This window comes from Pongo abelii, chromosome 1 (genome assembly GCF_028885655.2).
Source record: "Pongo abelii isolate AG06213 chromosome 1, NHGRI_mPonAbe1-v2.0_pri, whole genome shotgun sequence".
In the NCBI taxonomy this organism is placed as follows: domain Eukaryota; kingdom Metazoa; phylum Chordata; class Mammalia; order Primates; family Hominidae; genus Pongo; species Pongo abelii.
The window spans coordinates 30,600,457-30,624,252 of record NC_071985.2 but is presented as its reverse complement, the minus strand read 5'-3'; positions in this window follow the sequence as shown (position 1 = coordinate 30,624,252).

Genomic DNA, 23,796 nt, shown 5'->3' with positions numbered 1-23,796 from the left:
GCAAATTTTACAATGGCATGTCTTATTATGAATCTTTTTCCTTCATCTTTTGAGCATCCGGTCAAATTTTTTAACCTAGAATTTAATGTTCTTCAATTTCAGATTTTTCAGAGTTATTCTTTCATTATTCCTGCTCTGTTGTTGTTGCTGTTGTTTTGCATTTTCATTTCTTAAATTTTTATTAGTCATATATTGGCTTCATAGATTAATCTCATTTTCTTATCAGTCTTTCTTATTTTTCACCTGTTTTTCCTACTTTCTTAAGAGTTCTTTTACTTCAATTTCTTGCTCTTCTATTATAATTTTTATTTCTCCCTATAGATTTCTAATTTCCAAGGGCTATCTTTTTAGTTCTCTAAATGTTCCTCTTTATTGTGTCTTGTTCTTGCTTCATGGTTCATAGAAAACTGTGTGTTTATACGTATGTTTATACGTGTGTATAAAGTAACACATGTAAACATACACACAGATATGCACTCATGGCTTTTTGAGTTAAATGTTTTCCTCAAATATCTAAGGATCTTTGGCCATTTGTATTTCAGAGTGAGGCACTACAAAGACAATTGGAACCTATGGTAAATGAATCAATGGTGAATATAGTAAGTACTACACTTACTCTCTTATAAACTGAGGCTATAAGAATTGAAAAGGGCATGAGGTAAATTTCTAGATGCTGTTAATGTTTTTCTATTTCTTGACCTGAGTGATGATTGTAATAGTTTTTTTCTTTGTCATACTTCATTGATCTGCATACTCATGATTTGCATTTTTTTCTATATCATATTTCAATACCTCAACAAAAGGCAGATTATCAAGGGCCTTTGCCAAGAAGTTGGCTTCATTACATGATAATTAACCAGAAAAGGGTTGTTTTTTGGCGGGGTTGGGGGGTGTTATTAATTGAGGCAATCCAAGTGTTGCTGTTGATCTAATCTCTTGGACAATACCTTATACCGTAAGAGTGGTCTAAGTTCTACCTGGGTATGTAGGCTAAGAATTAACAGCATTGTCCTGGAAGCAAAATGGGGAGAGGAGCTAGACTTAGAGCCATTGTTAGTGGTTTTCACATAAACTCTTGTTTTTGGAGTGGCTCCCTGTCCTCAATACATCCTGGATACCCTGAGTTCAGTTTCTTATGTTCAACCACTCTGGAGAATCAACCACTTAATCTCCCACCCCACTGGGAATGGAATATGCCTGTTGGCTGTATGGAATCGATATAAGAAAGGATATGGTGGTTTAATACTTTATTTATTTATTTTTTCAGAATCTAAACCAGTCCTGTATTCAGACCCACTGTTACCCCCACCTTCTAAGGCACCAGCCACCTGCAATTATTGAGCCTTTCCTAGACAGTGTTGTGAAATTTGGCTGTATTTTTGGCTTTGCCATACATGCTGTTACCTTCTTCATAATATTGGGTCAAGTACCACTTTTGTTCCTTTGTTTTCCAGCTTTTGAAATGTTGCTCTTCTCTTCTTAACTGTTCTTTTTGTTTAGAATTTTCCTTTTAATCCTTCCACTGTCATTCTGGTTATGTTTTAGGAACAATCAGAAGTAACTGCATGTTTTCAATTTGCTCTGCTTGAGTAGAAGTGTTGATTCTCCCTTTTTCTCATCCCACTTGTCCTCGGATTTGAGCTCACACTTTCCCCAGACTTTAATGACCACATTCATAATGTTGACTTCTGATTCTAGTCCTCTAGCCATGACCTCTTCAAATTTCTAATCTTATGCTCCAAATGTGTTCCATGTGAGTGAATCATAGGTCCCTCAAATTCATCTTGATCATAATTAAACCCATTATTTTACCTTACTACAAAAGATTGACAGATACTTGACTTATTCAGCTTCCTCATTACTTCTCATTTTAATCCATTATCAAATCCTATACATTCTGTCTCCAGGATTTCTAGCAAATTTGACTTCTTTCCACTCCTCTTGTTCTGCTTTGAATCTGGGCAGTCAAAATGGCCTCTTATAATTCCAGACTATTCTAAAAACATCTGCCAGTTTTTGATTATTTTAACTTTACCATTATACTAGAATCAAATCCAAACTTCTTGAGCTGGCAATTTGAGATTTTTTATTATGTCCCCTTAGAACATTTTTCTACTTTAATATTTTATGATATTTCTCTTAATTTACCCACAAATCTTCTGCTGTAGAACCTCTGTACTCACTGTTCTGTGTGTAATTGTTTCTCCCTCTTTCCTTAGTCAACTCCTGTTTTTCCTTCAGAGTGCACTTCAGTTGTCTAAGTCAGTTTTCTTTCATACAGTCTTTCTTAGAGTTTTTTTTTTCTTTCCTGAGAATTCTTATTTCAGTTTGCTTTTTCAATACTCCGATTACCCTGTTGAGGGTGGGGGTGAGGTTTGAAAAGACAGTAGTTATTGTAAGCTGATGACAGTATTCTTCTGGCAGTAAATTTTCCCCCAGAGAACCAATGTTTATTGGACAATAATGAGATACTTTAAATTTAAACTTAGCACCATCTGTGGCTAAAGAGGAATAGCTGAAGAGAATGGCAGGTGACCAGCACATTCTGTTAGAAAATCCAAGCTGATTGTAGCCCTTTACAGTGATGTAAGAACCCAGTACCTAAGTCTTCTGGCAAAGAAATTATCATGAATGGTCTTCGGATGTCAAATTGAAAATATTCATATCTGAGCAAGATGAAAGTTTCTGAGAGAATAATCAAAATACAACTGGAAAATACCATACCACAAACTTGGTGTCATGATGACTTTACAATCCTTTATAGCTATAAACCATTTAACGTTCTTCAATAAAAGCTTGGAAAAGGCCAAATAGCATGCAATTTTCTTTGGCAAAAAAAAAAAAGCCTGATTTAAGCACAGCGAAAAGGTTTGTATGGGTTCAAAAGGGGTGACAAAGACACTGCTTTTGCTGTCATTGGCCTGCTTTCAACTTTTATGTCCAAAACAAATGAATCTGGATGGAAGTAGTTAAAAGAGCAAAGTGAACTAGTTCACTTCTTTTAAAGATATTATTGCTACACTATCCTCCCCCATTTGTAATCTGTGTCGGGAGATAGAGACCACTTCAACTCAATGAGTCACTTCAACTTCCTAGCCAGAACAATTAAAATTCTTGTATAAAACAAGACCTGAAGCCTGCCCTTCACCACATCATCCCACCTCAAAAAGGCCCAAGGGTCACATCTGACATTTAACAACTCACAAATTCAATTTTGTAACTAATGAAGCCAACTTAATGCTTTTACAAATGAATACTGGGTTATTGCAAATTTTCTTCTTCAACATTTGGGTAACATATAAAATGTATTGTCAGTTCAACTGCCAGCCTGAATAACATTATATATGCCTCTTCGTCATGATGGCATGATGGAGATAGCATTTGTAAGCCAGTGGTAGGGAGAATTAGAAGAGGACAAGACAGTCTTCCATCCCTCACTCTCCTTTCTCTATGCACAGACCCCCCAAGGAAAGAAAGTAAGGGAGAAGAAGCCTCAACAAATACAGCCCTGAAACACAGATGTACAGTTTGTCTAGCTAGTACTCCTGCTGACTAGATGAAGAAGGTACTAGCCTCAAGGATTAACTGAACTGTCCTACAAGTTACTGAAACAGTTAATGCAATTTGCAAATTTGCCTCTTCTTTATTGCTAGCAGCTGAGCAGCTTTTTTCCTCCTCCTCCTTTCAGTTGTTATTGATGTCTTGCCATATTTTGCATACAATCCCCTAAACAGCATTAGCTCATTTTTACTCCAGTCTTGCAGATTACCTCATCTGGGTTATGTTCTTTGGTGCGTTGGTGTTGAGTGTTGAATATGTCTTAATTTTTCATTCTTAAAGGAATTCTCAACCACAATAGGTACTTAATAAGTTTGATCTTCTTTTACATCATGTGTTTGACCTGCCTATGAGAAGGACTCCCAGATTTTCATTTCTTCATTTGTTGGTATCTATAGTAGGTGGATTTATGTGGAAAGAGAGAAGGAGTGTTATGTTACTTTCCTTTATTTCTCAGTCGTTTCTGAAGCCCATCCTCTTCCTGGAATGTATATTTGACATGATTGCAATGAAGGTTCTATTTTCATCCAGCTTAAGATAACAAAGGCCTCTGCCACTTCATTTAAAAACAGATTTTTTTTCTAAGACATTTTTGTTTACACTTTGTTCAATCATACTCTCTACATTTTCTACTCAGGACTCAGAACTCAGTTTTAAAGACAACCAAATTTAATTCAGATAAATTAACCACATGTACATGGGAACATTACTATTCCCTCCCCCAAGCCTTATCAGATGCATACCGTATTCATGCAGTCTAATGCAAATTTAGTTACCACTCCTTTTTTCCCACTATGCCAATTAAATCTTGAGTCGAAAACATGCCAAAGGTCTTGTGTCATCCTGCTTTTGAGCTTTTTCCCTTAGGTACTTGAAGCACCATCTCTAGCTCTCTCTCACTGTCTCTATCTTTCTCTGTATGTATCTTTATCTCTGCCTCTGTGCCTTTATCTATATTACCAACTACCTACCTACTTGCAGTATGAATGTATAAGCCTTTATGGTTTCCTAGCTACCTATAAGTGACTGGGCAAAAAAGATAAGAGGGGCTCAGTCCCTTTCCTTCAGAAGTCCATAGCTGAGTGTAGAAGAAAGAGATGTTTAAAAAGACACATTTCAGTTAAATGGAGTAAGAGGAGGAATAAACAAAGTGGCATGAAAGCTGCATGAAAGACTGATTAGCTTTGCTTGTGAATTGGGTTAGGTTTTACAGAGTGGATGAAATCTGCTGACAGATGAGTAGGAGTTTGCAAAACAGAAGCGGGGGTGGTGGTAGTAAAGGCAGAGAGAACAGTATGTGCAAAGGCATACTCAGTTAAATGTTTAGTGTGTTTGGGGAATGGCAAGGGAGCCAATGTGGCTGGAGTTTGGGTTGTGTGGGAAGGAATGGCAGAAGCCCAGGCTACAGGGATGGAAAAGACCCATTAGCTCATAGTCCCTTTTCCCCATCTCTTCCTTCTCTATCTTCAAGCCAAAGTATCCATGATGTTCTCATCCACGACTGGCCCAAGAAAATGTATTTAATCTCTTTGAACTAAAATAAAGGAGGTCAAGAATGGAGACAGACTAGAAGCCAGGTCACAACCTTTCTTCTCAATAGCAAAAAAAACTCTTTGGTTTTGCATGTGAATGTCTTTGTGTTTTTTAAATTTGAGTTACTCAGTGTTTGGGTAATGTTCTATTTTTAATCTGTTTGCTAAAGTCAGCCATTCCTCATCCTTAAGACCATTTATCTAGATATACAAAAGGATAAAATGTCATTTGATGTATCTTTATGAAATTGCAATTGACTTATTATTTGAGATTCAGAGCTGGCATTAACAGGAGTGATGAAAAACAAATTATTTACTGAGTCTTTGCTCTTTCCTCCCCACACACAGTCAAAACATTTTTCTCTCCCCCAGAGCAACCAAACAAGCTCTATTATACCTCCACTAAGGGACGATTTAATTTCTTCTTCCATTTAGTCCAAGAATGACTGCATGCCTTTTAATTATAGGAAGTATTCCTTTGTAATGATGGCAGTAGAAATTGCATAACTATAACTTCAGATAATACTCATTAGATTTCTTATTTAGGAAAACTTCAAATTGTGCTGCAAGAGACAGCAAAAACTTAGTTCATGAGATCCTTTTACCAAAAGTACTAAAATCTTTAAAGAGCCAAGAGCACTTTTTCCATTTGTAGATATTAAGTTAACCATTAAACAAGTATTGTGTTTTGTGAGATATCAAAAAAGGAAGGCCAAGTTGCCTTTGAGAATCATGTTAAAAGCCAAGATTAGAGCTAAAATGTATGACAGTGTCCTAGGAATCATCTAGTAATATGGACGGAAACAAGAAATTTAAAAGGAATTTTTTAATTTGAATAGCCTGGCTGAAATGTCAAAAGTCGATATCAAAATACACTAAATGAAGTCTCATGCATATAGCATGAAGCACAATTCCTACTATAAAGCAATAAAATATGATAAAATTAGAATATCATAAAAAAATTAAAAATATAAATCAGAATATAGTTTTCAGTGAAAAATATTTCTATTTAACCTTATTTTTTCTAAACATTTAGAGAAATTTTTTTAAGTATAACTTTTAAGGTGTTCTTGTTCACAATCTTACTTAAAATTTAATATCAAATGCATTTTACAGCAAGATGATAAGTATCAAAATTAATTTTTACGATCTGTAATTGCCTATTTTAAAAAGGTGACGTACAAAGTGCAATTCATCATTATTAGTGTTCACACACAAATTATACTGTACAGTGAGACTATGTTTTAGTTATCTTTGTTCTTTTTCCCTTAGTGATTTTGTGTAACAACATAATTAAAAAAACAAAGAAGCAAAGCATAATAGTCATTCATTTTGAGCCCTTCATAAAGAGTGTAAAGGTTAATATATACTGTACATATATGTGTGTATGTAACAATCACTTTGTGCCAGGCATTTTGTCAATTGCATACATCCAATGTAAGCCTTAAAACAACCCCAGAAGAGAGGTAACATTAATCCAATTTTGCCGAAGAGAAAAAACATGAGTCAGAGAAAAGTTTTAAGTACCCAGCCTGAGTTCAAGGGGCCAGTAAGCAGAAAAACTTGAATCTGACATGTCTGTTAAGGCTTACTTACATCCCAGCTCTTAGTCACTACTGTGTATAACCTTGCTGCCATTGAGGGAGTGGGTGTGTAATTCTTGGTTGACACGCAAAGTGGTCCTGATTTATTTCTTATTTTAAAATAAAAATAGGCAATCTTTGGGTTATCAACAATAGAAACTAATGTAGGGAGAAACTGATAAACATTCAAAGTAATGGTCTATAAATAGAATAATTTCTATCCTTAATTATATCCTTTCAAAAAAGAAACACTACTTACTATCTTCACAGTTTGTTCTAAGAAACTGGGAATTCAAAAGTTCTGTGTTTTTTTTAATCTGCCTAATCAAAGTCATTCTTGCTGTCATTTGAATGTAATTTCTTTTCCCTACATCATTTTAAACAAGGAAGCCAGGAATAATTGCTACTTACTGTCTATTCTACATGATTTATTTTAACTCTGAAGTCATTGCTTAATATTTGTTCTGAAATTCTGATTTATATCATCAATTCTGAAAGAAAGAAGATCATGAGACATGAAGAATTTTATAAACTCTTCAAAATACAATCTAGATGTGATGTGTGTTATTTGAGTGATGGATATTCTAACAGCCCTGACTTTACCACTATGCAACTTATGCATGTAACAAAATTACACTTCTACCCCATAAATTAATACAAATTATATACATACACACATACACATGTACACACACACTATATATGTATATAACCTGAGGAGTAAGGTGTTTAAAAATAAAAACTATTTTCTTAAAAATCTTATTAAAGTAGATTGCATATTTCCCCACTTTCAGAAATAAAACATTTTGAACATAATTGAATGCCTTCTGCATTCAGAGCCATTGCAATAATATTATAACAGCATGATGTCAGCAGAAAGTTGACTGTCATGCTTTGATGGTCTTAGATTTTTGTACTTTTAAAATTTTAGTGTCTTTAAAAAAAATTTGGTTTTTCTGTTGTGTCACACTGTGAGGGTTCTGTCTTGCTGTCATTGAATGTTAAAAAGACTATAGTCCCAGTCCCATTTCCAAAAGCCCTACTTATTTTCTCTGCTTATGCATGAACAGATTATTGAAAAAAAGAAAAGGAATTAATCCTTAATAAGTACCTCTGGTGTGCTAGATATTGTGATAGATGCATAACTTGTGTTATTCCATATAGTCCTAATTACCCATTTGTGAAGTTAGAGTTATTAGCTCTAATTTTCACATAAGCAAACAGAGGTGCAGATGGCTAAGTAACCTGTATATGCTTGTTTATGAGTCCGTGAGAAAGGTGTCCAGAGCAAATGCTTACGTGTTTCTCTTGTGTGTAAAGTGCACAAGTACTACTAAGTTGCGCAAGACTTTTATTTCACATTCTTCATGCTTCTTCTGCTATGACCCAGATGGGTGATGTTGTTGAACCATGCAGATGTTTCTCCCTAATGTGGTACCTACAGCCCAAAAAAAAACCTCTTATTTTTGAAATTGTTCCGTTTGTGAGAAAGTAGGGGTGGGGCAGTTAAAACCTATGCACCTTTGTAAACAGATTATTAGCAAAAGCAATAATAATACTGATACAATATAAGCAAAGCTTAAAAGTATTTTGAATTTATACTAAATAAATACCATGGGAAATACCAGACAATACTTAAGAAATAAAGTAAAAAACAGCTTGATGAAAGCAATACAAAGGAAGACATTACAGGGCAGAAGGGTGCTGAGTTATAGAGACAAGGGTCAATGAATAAAAAGCAGGGAGAGCTACCCAGAAAGCACAAAACCTACTGACAAACTGAGCCAGTAGAAGGAACATGGGGTGACTGGGCATGGGGGACCATGCTATGTTCCTTCACGCGTTACCATATTCAGCTGGCTTGGTATACTTTGCATTCTGTTGCTGTGACTGCTTGGTGTAAAGTAGTAACATGCGAGGGGAAATTGTGTATGAACAGCAAGACTTCCATAGTATCCTGACATCATACCCTTACTTCCCAACAGGCTATCACTAATTTATGTGTCAGAAACATTTATTATACTAGAGTAGACTGTGTTGCCCACATAGGTGAATGGTATGGCATTGTCTTTTTTGGTTATATTTTATAAAACATCTGGTAGTATGACTGTATGATCGTTAAAAATACACAAAGGCAATGCCTTAGGGGAGTAAATCAATGAGTCCAATAATTAACAGAATATGTGTTTTCTCAAACAATAGTTGGTATTGATTTTTTTTTTTTTTTACTCCAAAGGGTTGGTTTTTAAGAGTATTCCTGGGTATTGAAAACAAACAATATGTGAGCTTCCTATGCTTATTCCTTAGGTATAGGAATCAGTGTTCGGCATGGGCTGTCAACCAGGGACTTGGATCAAAACTGATGCCATTATTGAAGAAGCTGCACTGGCTCCATCATTCACTAAGTATTTACTTAGCATTCACTTGCATTGAAGGCCTCTCTTCACTGACTCCAAATCTTGCTGCCTTGGCTGTAATCTTGCTGGTGCTATATTTTAGGGGGGTAATCAAATGCACCAGATAGAGAGGGACTCATTTATGTCCTACAATGTGAATGGTAAGAGCATGGCTAGAATTTTTTAGGCTCTGTGATTTTAGACAAGTTATTTAATTTTTCTGAGTCTTACTTTCCTCAACTGCAATATGGAGATAAACAGTTCCCCTACAACTTCCTATGATTATCCTGAGGTTAATTTGTAAAAATGAATGTGAAGTGAAAAGATTCACAACTAAAACTTACTCAATAAAACGTGGTGGTGGTAATTACTACTACAACTACTGCTATTGCTACTACTACTAGAATGGCTGATTGTTACATGGATTTTGATATGTCAGCGATCACACCACATACCTTCTATTAGATAGATTCCCTAAACTTTACTATGTATATCATGATTAGCTAAAGCTGAATTGTTCAACTGGTTTATAAAACTGAGATTATAAATTTATTTTAACAAATTTATTGAAAGCATTGCCAGGAACTTTTGATAAAGGCTGCATAGAAATTAATAAAGCCTGTTTCTTATTTTGAAGGAGCTGATGAATCAATGACAATACCCTGTAGACAGCAGTGTTGTAGAGTCTCAGAAATGAATGAGATTACAAAAAATGCAAATTATAGTAGTTGACCAATCTGAGTTCAAAAATCTGCTCCACCATTGACCCCTGAAGAAGCTGATTAACCCCCAGGCCTCCATTTCTTTATCCTCAGGTAACATGAACCTATCTTTGGATAATTAAAAATCAAATATGTAAAAGGCAGGCACTGTTACAATGCCTGGTACACAAAGTTGTTCAATGGACAATGACAACAATTAGCTAAAGGACACAGTAGATAATTTTGATGGGGAGGGATTAAAGAAGGATTTATATACAGAAAAATGAAACTTAAATTTGGTCTTTAATGAAAGCCCATTTTAATATCATTTGTCTAGTATATATTAAGTGTGTTTTTTTTAGTGATTGATTTTGCATAATGCGCAATTGCTTAAAAGGTCAAAAATAAGTTCATCAGTCAGGTCAAAAATTCAGGGTTGATCTTAAGAAAAAAGAAAAGAAAAATAAATAAATATGAGATGTATAAGGAAAAAATTTAATTTTTTTTAAATTTAAAATTTAAAATTTAAATTTTTATTTAAAGTGCACTTTAGGAGGCCTTAACTCCTACATGGAGGAGTTAATTCCTCAACTCACTAGGAAGCACGTGCTTGTCCTGCTCCCTGTGGCTGTGTTAAGAACAGCTAGACCTTGAGCACAGCTCTGCACTCTGTGGAAAAGAAACAGCACAACAGGAGTTCTGTGATTGATTTCTCCAACTTTTTTAAGGTAGAAAAAAAAATGTTCTAAGACAGACACAAGGCTCAACGAGTTCAAATTGGGATTTATTCCCAGTATTACTTGGATTTTCAAGAATTTTTGGAAATCTTGCCTTTCGGCCACAGCTCTCCTCAGCATTATGAGTTATTTGCCAGGTTCATTTCAAGCTCTTGAATTTACAGTTAAAAGAGAAATAAAAAGTCTTTCATTTGTTCCTAAGCTGTTTATTTTGCTTGTAAAACCAATCATAACATCTACCCAATAAAAAGAGAAATGCATAAAAGTTATAACTCCAGAAAAGTTAACTGTTGAAGCCTGAAATTCCCCCAAGCAAAGCCAGAAGTCACTTTAATGAGACAGAATTTTCTCTTTGAACTTGGGAGGGCACACGAAACAAACTTGCTGAGAAAATTCTTCTTTTATCCTTCTCTAGAACTCTCCCCTTCAAGTCAGACTGTGGCTAAGCTTGGGATTGGAATTACTGGCCTAAGCAGGCAGAAACCTGGAAACAGTCTTCTATTGCTTTGTAGCACAAGAAAAACTGCTTAAAGGGCAGTGTGATGTGCATGGTACAGTATGGCACAGGACAGCCTGCTGCAGGGCGGTGCGTACTGTGGGTGTGCTATTGACCCCACTCCTCCTCTACTCCTGCCCTATCACATAAACACCAACTCTCACTATTGCACACACAGACACACACCCCCTACGCCCCTTACAGAGCCAGACTGGACATCTGTGCGTTTGGAACCTAAGATACTAAAAGTGCTATGAAATGGCCTTCTGCCTCCTCTCCCCCTGCAGCTAAAACCCCAGAGCAAGGCTGATAAGCTTACTGAGCAGGAAAACCCCCACAGAAATGAGGAGAAACAGAAGAGCCAAATCTAAAAGGTGCATCATCCAATTTGTTTCAGACCTACTAAGACCAGCACTGGCCATATGGGATCCTGTTTTGCAAAAGAATTGGACGCAAATCAAGGGTTTTGTTTCTTTGGGTTTAAAAAGTTTTCATCACTTTTTCCTTCTAGCATAAAAATACAACACTAACTACTTTACCAGGAGAAGCAAAAGCGTTTGAAAAATAATTTCACCCCCTGCCAGCGCCTGCTATTGAGATCAGTGTCGGTTCCAATTTGTTCCTGACTCTCAAAATATATTTTTTTTCTCATTGGGAATTTTCTCCTTATGTGACTACTGAGGCAGGGCATCTGTGGCACACAGAATCAAAGAAGTGAATAAAATAACTTTATATGTGGAAGCTATGCTCTTGAGGATGGCCTTCTGTCTGGACTTTCTAAGATCCTCCTTTGTATGATACATTTCAGTCCACAGAGTAATTCCCATGCAAGGAAGCAGCAGCTCAGTGGTTGGGCTCTCGCGAGACTGGGCGGAGACAACACTTTCGACTGCATCATGAAATAACACACTTTAAGTTCATTCTTTTCATCTTCAAAGAACAACATAAATCTTCATCCTTTAATTCTTCTTGTGGGGTGGGATCTTTGTTATTGCTGATATCATTGTTATTACATCTTTTGTAACTCTTTTTACTACTTACCCTCTACTTGCCTTACCCCTTTTTACTGAAACTGAGGCACCAACTTGCAGAATAGAAGACAAAACAAAACCATACCAAAGGAAGAATGCCGTTAAGGCTCCCAGACATGCCCTTTCCATTTTCTGTGCTGTGAGGATACCTGGGTCCCTCAAATTATCCCTCATTGTTGTAAAGTGTGTTCCACGTAGTGCAGCAGAGAGTCACGAGATAAAATATCCCCTTGTGGTAAAGAAGATGTGTTTCTTCAGATAACACTTTGGAGAAATATTTAAGAACAGGACTGTGACCCAAGGGTGACAGATCTCCTGTAATATCAGAGAACATAGAAGCACAGAGATTTTTCAGGGTTCACTTGATCACTTGCTCACACGTGTCCTTGAGATAGTTACTTACTTGCTCTAAATCATAGGTTCCTCACGTGCCTGGCATTTGAAGAAGATTTAGCAAGTTTAAGCATGTAGACTGTTTAGCACCATGCCTGGAACATAGAAAGGGTCCAATAGATGTGAGCTGTGATTGTGCTATGGTGGTAAATTCACTTGCTGGTTGGTGCCTTTTTGCAGGCAACCATGAAATTCTTGAAGATCTATTTGCACTTTAACACAAGGTAGTGGGTTAAAGTAGATTGAACATGATCTCCCAGAAATGGATTTAATATCATTCCTTCATATGAGAGCTTTGCCAGCAGTTCTACCTCCATCAAGAAATGTGTATTCTTTGAGCTTTTACCTGTCCCAGGGTTATTTGAGGCTGGAATGGGATAACATAATTAAATTGCTCAGCTAACATTAGGCTGTCAGCAAATGCAGATTTCCTTCCTGTACTTGTCATTCTTATAAGCAGAGATAGCTTAGAAATTTGCATGATTGAAACTATCCTTTTTTGCATTTGTTTCATGTCACTTTAAAAAAATTATTTTACTTTAAATTCTGGGATACATGCACTGAACGTGCAAATTTGTTACATAGGTATACATGTGTCATGGTGGTTTGCTGCACCTATTAACCCGTCATCTAGGTTTTAAGCCATGCATGCATTAGGTATTTGTCCTAATACTCTCCCTCCCCTTGCCCCCAACCCCCTGACAGGCCCCGGTGTATGATGTTCCCCTACCTGTGTCCATGTGTTCTTATTGTTCAACTCCCACATATGAGTGAGAACATGCAATGTTTGATTTTCTGTTCCTGTGTTAGTTTGTGGAGAATGATGGTTTCCAGCTTCATCTGTATCCCTGCAAAGGACATGAATTCATTCTTTTTTTATGGCTCCGTAGTATTCCGTGGTGTATATGTGCCACATTTTCTTTATCCAGTCTATCATTGATAGGTATTTGGCTTGATTCCAAGTCTTTGCTATTGTAAATAATGCTGCAACAAATCCAGCAGCACATCAAAAAGCTTATCCACCACATTAAAGTGGGCTTCATCCCTGTGATGCAAGTCTCATTCAACATAAGCAAATCGATAAATGTAATCCATCACATAAACAGAACCAATGACAAAAACTGCATGATTGTCTCAATAGATGCAGAAAAGGCCATCGATAAAGTTCAACACCCTTCATGCTAAAAACACTCAATAAACTACATATTGATGGAACATATCTCAAAATAATAAGATCTATTTATGACAAATCCATAGCCAATATCATACTAAATGGGCAAAAGCTGGAAGCATTCCCTTTGAAAACTGGCACAAGACAAGGATGCCCTCTCTCACCACTCCTATTCAACATAGTATTGGAAGTTCTGGCCAGGGCAATTAGGGAAGAGAAAGAAATAAAATGTATTCAAATAGGAAGAGAGGAAATCAAATTGTCTCTGTTTGCAGATGACTGATTGTATATTTAGAAAACCCCATCATCTTAGCCCAAAAACTCCTTAAGCTGGTAAACAACTTCAGCAAAGTCTCAGGCTACACAATTAGTGTGCAGAAATCACAAGCATTCTTATACACCAATAATAGACAAGCAGAGAGCCAAATCATGAGTGAACTCCCATTCACAATTGCTACGAAGAAAATAAAATACCTAGGAATACAACTTACAAGGAACATGAAGGACCTCTTCAAGGAGAACTACAAATCACTGCTCAAGGAAATAAGAGAGGACACAAATATTAGATGGATCAATAAGACAGAAAATTAACAATGATATCTAGGACTTGAACTGAGTTCTGGACCAAGCAGACCTAATAGACATCTACAGAACTCTCCACTCCAAATCAACACAATATACATTATTCTCAGCACCACATTGCACTTATTCTAAAATTGACCACATAATTGAAAGTAAAATACTCCTCAGCAAATGCAAAAGAACAAAAATCACAATGAACTGTCTCTCAGACCACAATGCAATCAAATTAGAACTCAGGATTAAGAAACTCACTCAAAACCACACAACTACATGGAAACTGAACAACTTGCTCCTGAATGAATGATTACTGGGTAAATAACAAAATGAAGGCAGAAATAAAGATGTTCTTTGAAACAAATGAGAACAAAGTACACAACGTACCAGAATCTGTGGGACACATTTAAAGCAGTGTGTAGAGGGAAATTTATAGCACTAAATGCCCACAAGAGAAAGCAGGAAAGATCTAAAATCAACATCCTGACTACACAATTAAAAAAAAATAGAGAAGCAAGAGCAAACAAATTCTAAAGCTAGCAGAAGACAAGAAATAACTAAGATCAGAGCAGAACTAAAGGAGAGAGTCACAAAAAACCCGTCAGCAAATCAATGAATCCAGGAGCTGACTTTTTGAAGAGATCAACAAAATAGATGAACCCATAGACAGACTAATAAAGAAGAAAAGAGATAAGAATCAAATAGACACAATAAAAAATGATAAAGGGGTATCACCACCGATCCCACAGAAATACAAACTATTGTTAGAGAATACTATAAACACCTCTGTGCAAAAAACTAGAAAATCTAGAAAAAATGGATAAATTCCTGGACACATACAGTCTCCCAAGACTAAACCAGGAAGAAGTCGAATCTCTGAATAGACCAATAACAGGTTCTGAAATTAAGGCAATAATTAATAGTCTGCCAACCAAAAAAAGTCTAGAACCGGATGGATTCACAGCTGAATTCTACCAGAGGTACAAAGAGGAGATGGTACCATTCGTTCTGAAACTATTCCAGTCAATAGAAAGAGAGGGGATCCTCCCTAACTCATTTTATGAGGCCAGCATTATCCTGATACCAAAATCTGTCAGAAACACAACAAAAAAAGAAAATTTGAGGCCAATATTTCTGATGAACATAGATGAAAAATCCTCAATAAAATACTGGCAAACCGAATCCAGCAGCACATCAAAAAGTTTATCCACCACGATCAAGTCGGCTTCATCCTTGGGATGCAAAGCTGATTCAACATACACAAATCAATAAACGTGGTCCATCACATAAACAGAACCAATGACAAAAACCACATTATTATCTCAGTAGACGCAGAAAAGGCCTTCAATAAAATTCAACACCCCTTCATGCTAAACACACTCAATAAACTAGGTATTAATGGAACATATCTCAAAATAATAAGAGCTATTTATGATAAACCCACAGCCAATATCATATGAAATGGGCAAAAACTGGAAGCATTCCCTTTGAAAACTGGCATAAGACAAGGATGCCCTCTCTCACCACTCCCATTCAACATAGTATTGGAAGTTCTGGCCAGGGCAATCAGGCAAGAGAAAGAAATAAGGGTATTCAATTAGGAAAAGAGGAAGTCAAATTGTCTCTGTTTGCAGATGACATGTTGTATATTTAGAAAACCCCAACTTCTCAGCCTAAAATCTCCTTAAGCTGATAAGCAACTTCAGCAAAGTCTCAGGATACAAAATCAATGTGCAAAAATCACAAGCATTCCTATACACCAGTAACAGACAAACAGAGAGCCAAATCATGAGTGAGCTCCCATCCACAATTGCTACAAAGAGAATAAAATACTTACGAATCCAACTTACAAGGGATGTGACGGACCTCTTCAAGGAGAACTACAAACCATTGCTCAAGGAAATAAAAGAGGACACAAACAAATGGAAAAACATTCCCTGCTCACGGATAGGAAGAATCAATATCATGAAAATGGCCTTACTGCCCAAAGTAATTTATAGATTCATTGCTATCCCCATCAAGCTACCACTGACTTTCTTCACAGAATTGTAGAAAACTACTTCAAAGTTCATATGGAACCAAAAAAGAGCCTGCATAGCCAAGACAACCCTAAGCAAAAAGAACAAAGCTGGAGACATCACGCTACCTGACTTCAAACTATGCTACAAGGCTACAGTAACCAAAACAGCATGGTACTGGTACCAAAACAGATATATAGACCAATGGAACAGAACAGAGGCCTCAGAAATAATGCCACACATCTACAACCATCTGATCTTTGACAAACCTGACAAAAAACAAGAAATGGGGAAAGGATTCCCTATTTAATAAATGGTGCTGGGAAAACTGGCTAGCCATATGCAGAAAGCTGAAACTGGATTCCTTCCTTACACCTTATACAAAAATTAACTCAAGATAGATTAAAGACTTAAATTTAAGACCTAAAACCATAAAACCCTAGAAGGAAACCTAGGCAAGACCATTCAGAACATAGGCAAAGACTTCATGACTAAAACACCAAAAGCAATGGCAACAAAAGCCAAAATTGACAAATGGGATCTAGTTAAACTAAAGAGCTCTGCACAGCAAAAGAAACTACCATCAGAGTGAACAGGCAACTTACCAAATGGGAGAAAATGTTTGCAATCTATCCATCTGACAAAGGGCTAATATCCAGAATCTACAAGGAACTTAAACAAATTTACAAAAAAAAAAAAACCAAACAACTCCATCAAAAAGTGGGCAAAGGATATGAACAGATGCTTCTTAAAAGAAGATATTTATGCAGCCAACAAACTTATGAAAAAATGCTCATCATCACTGGTCATTAGAGAAACGCAAATCAAAACCACAGTGAGATACCATCTCATGCCAGTTAGAATGGCAATCACTAAGAAGTCAGGAAACAACGGATGCTGGAGAGGATGTGGAGAAATAGGGATGCTTTTACACTCTTGGTGGGAGTGTAAATTAGTTCAACCATTGTGGAAGACAGTGTGGTGATTCCTCAAGGATCTAGAACTAGAAATACCATTTGACCCAGCAATTCCATTACTGGGCATATACCCAAAGGATTATAAATCATTCTACTATGAAGACACATGCACATGTATGTTTATTGCAGCACTATTCACAAAAGCAAAGACTTGGAACCAACCCAAAGGCCCACCAGTGATAGACTGGATAAAGAAAATGTGGCACATACACACCATGGAATACTATGCAGCCATTGAAAAGGATGAGTCCATGTCCTTTGCAGGGACATGGATGAAACTACAAACCATCATTCTCAACAAAGTAACCCAAGAAGAGAAAACCAAACACCGCATGTTCTCACTCATAAGTGGGAGTGGAACAATGAGAACACGTTGACAAAAGGAGGGGAACATAACACACCAGGGCCTGTTGTGGGGTGGGGGACTGGGGGAGGGGTCGAATTAGGAGAAATACCTAATGTAAATGAAGAGTTGATGGGTGCAGCAAACCAACATGGTACATGTATACTTATGTAACAAACTTGCAAGTTGTGCACATGTATCGCAGAACTTAAAGTATAATAATAATGAAAAAAAAGAGAGGACACAAACAAATGGAAAAGCATTCCATGCTCATGAATAGGAAGAAGCAATATCATGAAAATGGCCACACTGCCCCAAGTAATTTATAGATTCAATCCTATCCCCATCAAGCTACCATTGACTTTCTTCACACAACTAGAAAACACTACTTTAAATTTTATATGGAACTGAAAAAGAGCCCATATAGCCAAGACAATCCTAAGCTAAAAGAACAAAGCTGGAGGCTTCACGCTACCTAACTTCAAACTATACTGCAAGGCTACACTAACAAAAACCACATGGTACTGGTACCAAAACAGATATATAGAAAAATGGAACAGAACAGAGGCCTCAGAAATAACACCACACATCTACAACCATCTGATCTTTGACAAACCTGACAAAAACAAGCAATGGGGAAAGGATTCCCTATTTGATACATGGTCCTGGGAAAACTGGCTAGCCATATGCAGAAAACAGAAACTGGATTCCTTCCTTACACCTTATACAAACATTAACTCAAGATGGATTAAAGACTTAAATGTAAAACCTAAAAATATAAAAATCCTAGAAGCAAATCTAGGCAATACCATTCAGGACATAGGCATGGGCAAAGACTTTATGACTAAAACACAAAAAGCACTTGCAACAAAAGCTAAAATTGACAAATGGGATCCCATTAAAATAAAGAGCTTCTGCTCAGCAAAAGAAACTATCATCAGAGCGAACAGGCAACCTACAGAATAGAGAAAATTTTTGCATCTATCCATCTGACAAAAGTCTAATATCCAGGATCTAAAAGGAACTTAAAGAAATTTACAAGAAAGAAACAAACAACCCCATCAAAAAGTGGGTGAAGGATATGAACAGACACTTCTCAAAAGAAGACATTTAAATGGCCAACAAACGTATGGAAAAAAAGTTTGTCATCACTGGTCATTAGAGAAATACAAATTAAAACAACAATGAGATACCATCTCACGCCAGTTAACCATCATTCTCAGCAAACTATCACAAGAAAAGAAAACCAAACACCACATGTTCTCACTCGTAAGTGGGAGTTGAACAATGAGAACACATGGACATAGGGAAGGAAACATCACATACCAGGGCCTGTCGGGGGTTTGGGGGGCTAGGGGAGGGATAACATTAGGAGAAATACCTAATGTAGGTGACGGGTTGATGGGTGCAGCAAACAACCATGGCACATGTATACATATGTAACAAAACTGCACGTTCTGCACATGCATCCCAGAGCTTAAAGTATAATAATAAAAAAATTCTACAATTAACAAAAAAGAATGGCAGTCATCAAAAAGTCTGGAAACAACAGATACTGGTAAGGAGGCGGAGAAACAGGAACACTTTTACACTGTTGGTGGGAGTGTAAATTAGCTCAACCATTGACACTGTGGTGATTCCTCAAGGATCTACAACCAGAAATACCATTTGACCCATCAATCTCATTGAGTATATACCCAAAGGATTATAAATCATTCTACTAAAAAGACTCATGTCATCTTTATAATGAACCTGTTTGATAAACTAGAGTATCACATGCCAGAAAGTGTTCTTAAAGTACAATTACTTGGTCAGTTACAGTGATGTGTAAACCCCATCAATATGATTTGCAAGGTGAGAACAACAGAAGGACTTACACAATCAGGTTTTTGTGAGAAGTGAATGAGACAATACATGACAGATGTTTAGAACACTGCTTGACACATATTTAATGTTATAATAATCTGCTGTTTTATTTTATGATTAAAGTATATTATTTTTTAATTAAAACACTTTATTTCATCACCTTTTTCAGTCACATTACTCTTTATACAGTGTCTTAGCACTTAATTCGATAACTGTTTGTGATATCTAATTATGTTATTTCTTTGTCTACACTTATTTTACTGTATATGTTGCAATGGTCATCGCTACATGCAAAGTTGGCCAGGCTGTGGTACCCAGTTGTTTGGACAAACAATAGCCTACATGTTTCTGTGAAGGTATTTTTTAGATGTAGATAACATCTACAATCAGTTGACTTTAAGCAAAGCGGATTACACTCTGTAGCATGAGTGTGCCTCATCTAATTCATTGAAGGTCTTAAAAGCAAAACCAAGTTTCCCAGGGAAGAAAAAATTCTGCTTGAAGACTGAAGCATCAACTACTGCCTGAGTTTCCAGCCTGGTGGTTTGCTCTATGGATTTTGGATTCAAGATGCAAACAACAACCGTTACCTGAATTTCCAGCCTGCCAGCCAGCCCATAATTAGCAGTCCCCAGAATTGTGTGAGCCAATTTCTAAAAATAAACCTCTCGCTCTCTCTTTCTCTCTCTCTTGCTTTGTCTCCTTCCCGCCCCCCTTTGAATAGACAGCTATGGCTGTAGCTATAGATACAAATCTTCTGTTTCTCTGGAGAACACTGATTGCTACATACACGTTGTTTCTTCAATTACAGCAGAGTTGGCAAACTATGGCCCAACTTCCAAATCCACTTTGCCATCTATATTTCTACATAATATTTTATTGGAACATAGCCATATTCATTTATTTATTTATTGTCTGTGGTTGTTTTCATGTTATAATTAAGAAGCAGAATTGAGAAGTTGTTATAGATCATATGGCTCACAAAGTCAAAAATATTTACTATCTGGAGCTTTACAGAAAAAGCTTACTGACATTTGAATTAGGGTAAAAGCTGCATGACATCAGACGGTATGTCATCATTTTATAAAGAAGTCTCTCTAGGCGTCATATGTTGAGAAAATACTACTAGGACAACCAAGAAAGTTATGAGGACTTGCTCCTGGAGAGAAAAATATATATAGTAGATGATTTCTTCCAAATAATGGTCAAGATGTTTACCTGTTTGTGGACAAGACTGCGGAACAAAATATTCTATTGAAAAGTTGGTCCTATTATTTTTCCGGTCCTATATCTCCTTCTGGAATTTACAGCGGCATCCTATATTACTAAAATGTTATTTCTGTTTGACCTAATGTTTTCATCCTAGACAATAATCCTAAGACAATAAGCCTAAAAGAAATCTTAATATTTCCAACCAACATGGTAGGCTGAACTAACATAGGAGTCTTTTTTTATTTCATTCACACAAAAATGTAGATTAAATATAACTACAAATTATATATATATGTATGTATGTGTGTACATGTGTGTGTGTGTATGTGTGTGTGTGTATAACTAGAAAGAAAAATTTCACACATTTAGAAACAAAGAAACTCGAAATCACGGGAGTTTAATGGGAATTAAAATTGAATGACCCTCAGAGGTATATAAAACTGCACTGGGGTTATTATGCCCACCTTAAGGTAGGGACAGGGTTGAGTATGCAGAACATATGCTCTGTGAGGAACTAGAACTGACCTCCCTGAGTAAGGCTTCTGGTTGGAAAGTTCTGGAAGATCTCCACAGAAAGGCTCAGGGAAGTGGTTTCAGAAGTGACCATCTGCCTTTGGCCATGGATTGAAAAATAATTAGCTCAAAGAAATCAGAATTCTAACCTTAAGCTATACACATTTCTCAAATTCCACCAACCAAATTGAGGTAGAAGTGGCCTGACTTGAGAAATTGACAGAAACATTCTTTTATAACAGAAGAATCTGGAGACTTCTGGTAGGAGCAAATAATAAACTGCTCAAACTTTTTCCAGTGATGATTTCCTAAGATGTACGCATGTATAAAAGTGAGAACAGTAGAATTCTGATTTCAAATCTTCCTTTCTGGCTAGAAAAATTATATTTCTCCTTCAAAGTCTACTCAAATATGATTCAGTAACTTTCTGTCACATGAAAACTTCCTCCCCACTCTCAACACTGCCTCCCTACACAAACGTTTGCTTTCACTATCCTTTATCTATACCTCTAGACTAGAACTTTCATATTACATTATATTTATCTTTTTATTTCTCTACCTTCCTTCTAGAAGTGAACTGTTAGGGCAGGAACCATGTCTTATTCACCTTTGTATCCTCTGCAGGAAATGTAAAAATGTCTCTTGAAAGCACTAGAAAATTACTTACATTAATCTTTGTGAGGTATACAAAGAAGCAAACGGCATTGACTCTGCCTTCAAGAAACTGACAGTATTACTTAACAAGGAACATTTAAGATGCTTGGGCATCTAGCTAAAGCACTTGGATGACAACTGATGGCTAAAAACTATGTTTGACTAATTATAAGAAGAAATATTATACAGAGTGAGTTCTGTAGAAGTTCAGGAAACCAGTTTGGCTAGCTCAGAATGGGGGAGTTAGTAGTTAAGGCTAGAAAGTTTGAAAGGTTCGGTGGTGCCAGATTATGGATAACTTAGGAATGTACACTATATCTTGCAGCTAGTTAATGGGAAACTGTGGGTGCTTTCTGCATGGGGAAGTTAATACAAAGATCTGGTTTAGAATTATGAATCTGGCAACAATGTGTAGGATGAATTGGACTGGGGAAGCCACTCAAGGAAAAGGAACAGTTTGCAGAACTATAGCAATAATCTAGAAATAGGTAATAAGATCCTGGACCAGGTATTGAGCATGGAAAAGAAGGAACAGAAAGATATTTAGCAACAATCTCAGATACCCTTTCTAAAAAAGATAATTAAAATTTTAAATTTGTTATTGATAAACAAAGATAAAATATATGTATTCTTCAGAGGACAAGAACACTGTCAAGTTAAGAAATTGATAAGATATGATGAAAGTATAATTTCCTTTAACATTGCTTTTTTTTTTTTTTTTTTTGAGATGGAGTCTTGCTCTGTCACCCAGGTTGGAATGCAGTGGCACGATCTCGGCTCACTGCAAGCTCTGCCTTCTGGGTTCATGCCATTCTCCTGCCTCAGCCTCCCTAGTAGCTGGGACTACAGGAGCATGCCACCACGCCTGACTAATTTTTTTGTATTTTTAGTAGAGACGGGGTTTCACCATGTTAGCCAGGATGGTCTTGATCTCCTGACCTCCTGATCTGCCCGCCTGGGCCTCCCAAAGTGCTGGGATTACAGGCGTGAGCCACCACACCCAGCCAACATTGCATTCTTTAATAAGTGAGAAAATAGATGTTCACCCAAACCAAGTAAAAAAAAATTTCATAAATATCTATGTAACATGATTTACCTGATAATTCCTAAATAACTATTATTAAAGAATTACTCTAGTAGAATAGGGTTCTGAAAATGGGAAAAGTATGGAGGTGACTTTCGGTCCATTTTATAAATTCTAGGTTATAGGAAATTCACATATTACAAAGGAAAAATCTTAGAACAAATAGAATAAGTCGATTTGTGCTGTTCTTAGTATTGTCTTAGCAACTTCCACAGTTAGGGAAAATCATCACATCATGATAAAAGAATGCAAAAATCCTGTGTCTATATAAGAAATGTGACCTGCATTGCATAGTAGAAGAACCTCAGGCTTAGCCACATTGATGTGGTTTAAGTTAATATCTAACTTAGCTAGTTCCTTTCTTCCTTTAGTTCATTGCAAAGCTTTTTCTGTATCAAGTAGCATTCCCTCTCTCTCTGTTTCTCAGTAAAGCAATCCAAAAATACCATTCTTAGCTTTTGAGTAAGTCCTCAGTCATCTATGGAAGCTAGAGTTCAAAAGCTTTGAAACACTGTCATGCAATTCCCTTTTCATTCCCCTAATATAGTATAGCACTTAAAAAACTTTCTCTCTGTCCTAATCATTGTCATCATAAATTAAAACATCATAATCAGTGTAAAGTAGCTGTTCCTCTACTGGATGGAAAACTCTTGGCACCTACACATCCCTTAATTAGAGAATGGAAGCCATGATGATTCAGCCAATAGTCACTGTTCTCTTGGGTAGAGAGTAGACAGAGGCTCAGTTAAAGCTCTTTGAAGACTAAGGCAAGAAGAACACAGGTTTTGGTGTCAGACTAGCAAGAGTGCCAGACGAGTCTAGACCATCTATGAGCTGTGCCCTGTATTTGTTTGCTAGGGCTGCTGTAACAATGCACCACAAACTGAGTGGCCTAAACAATAGACATTTATTTTCTCACAGTCCTGGAAGCTAAAAGTCCAGATCAAGGTGCTGG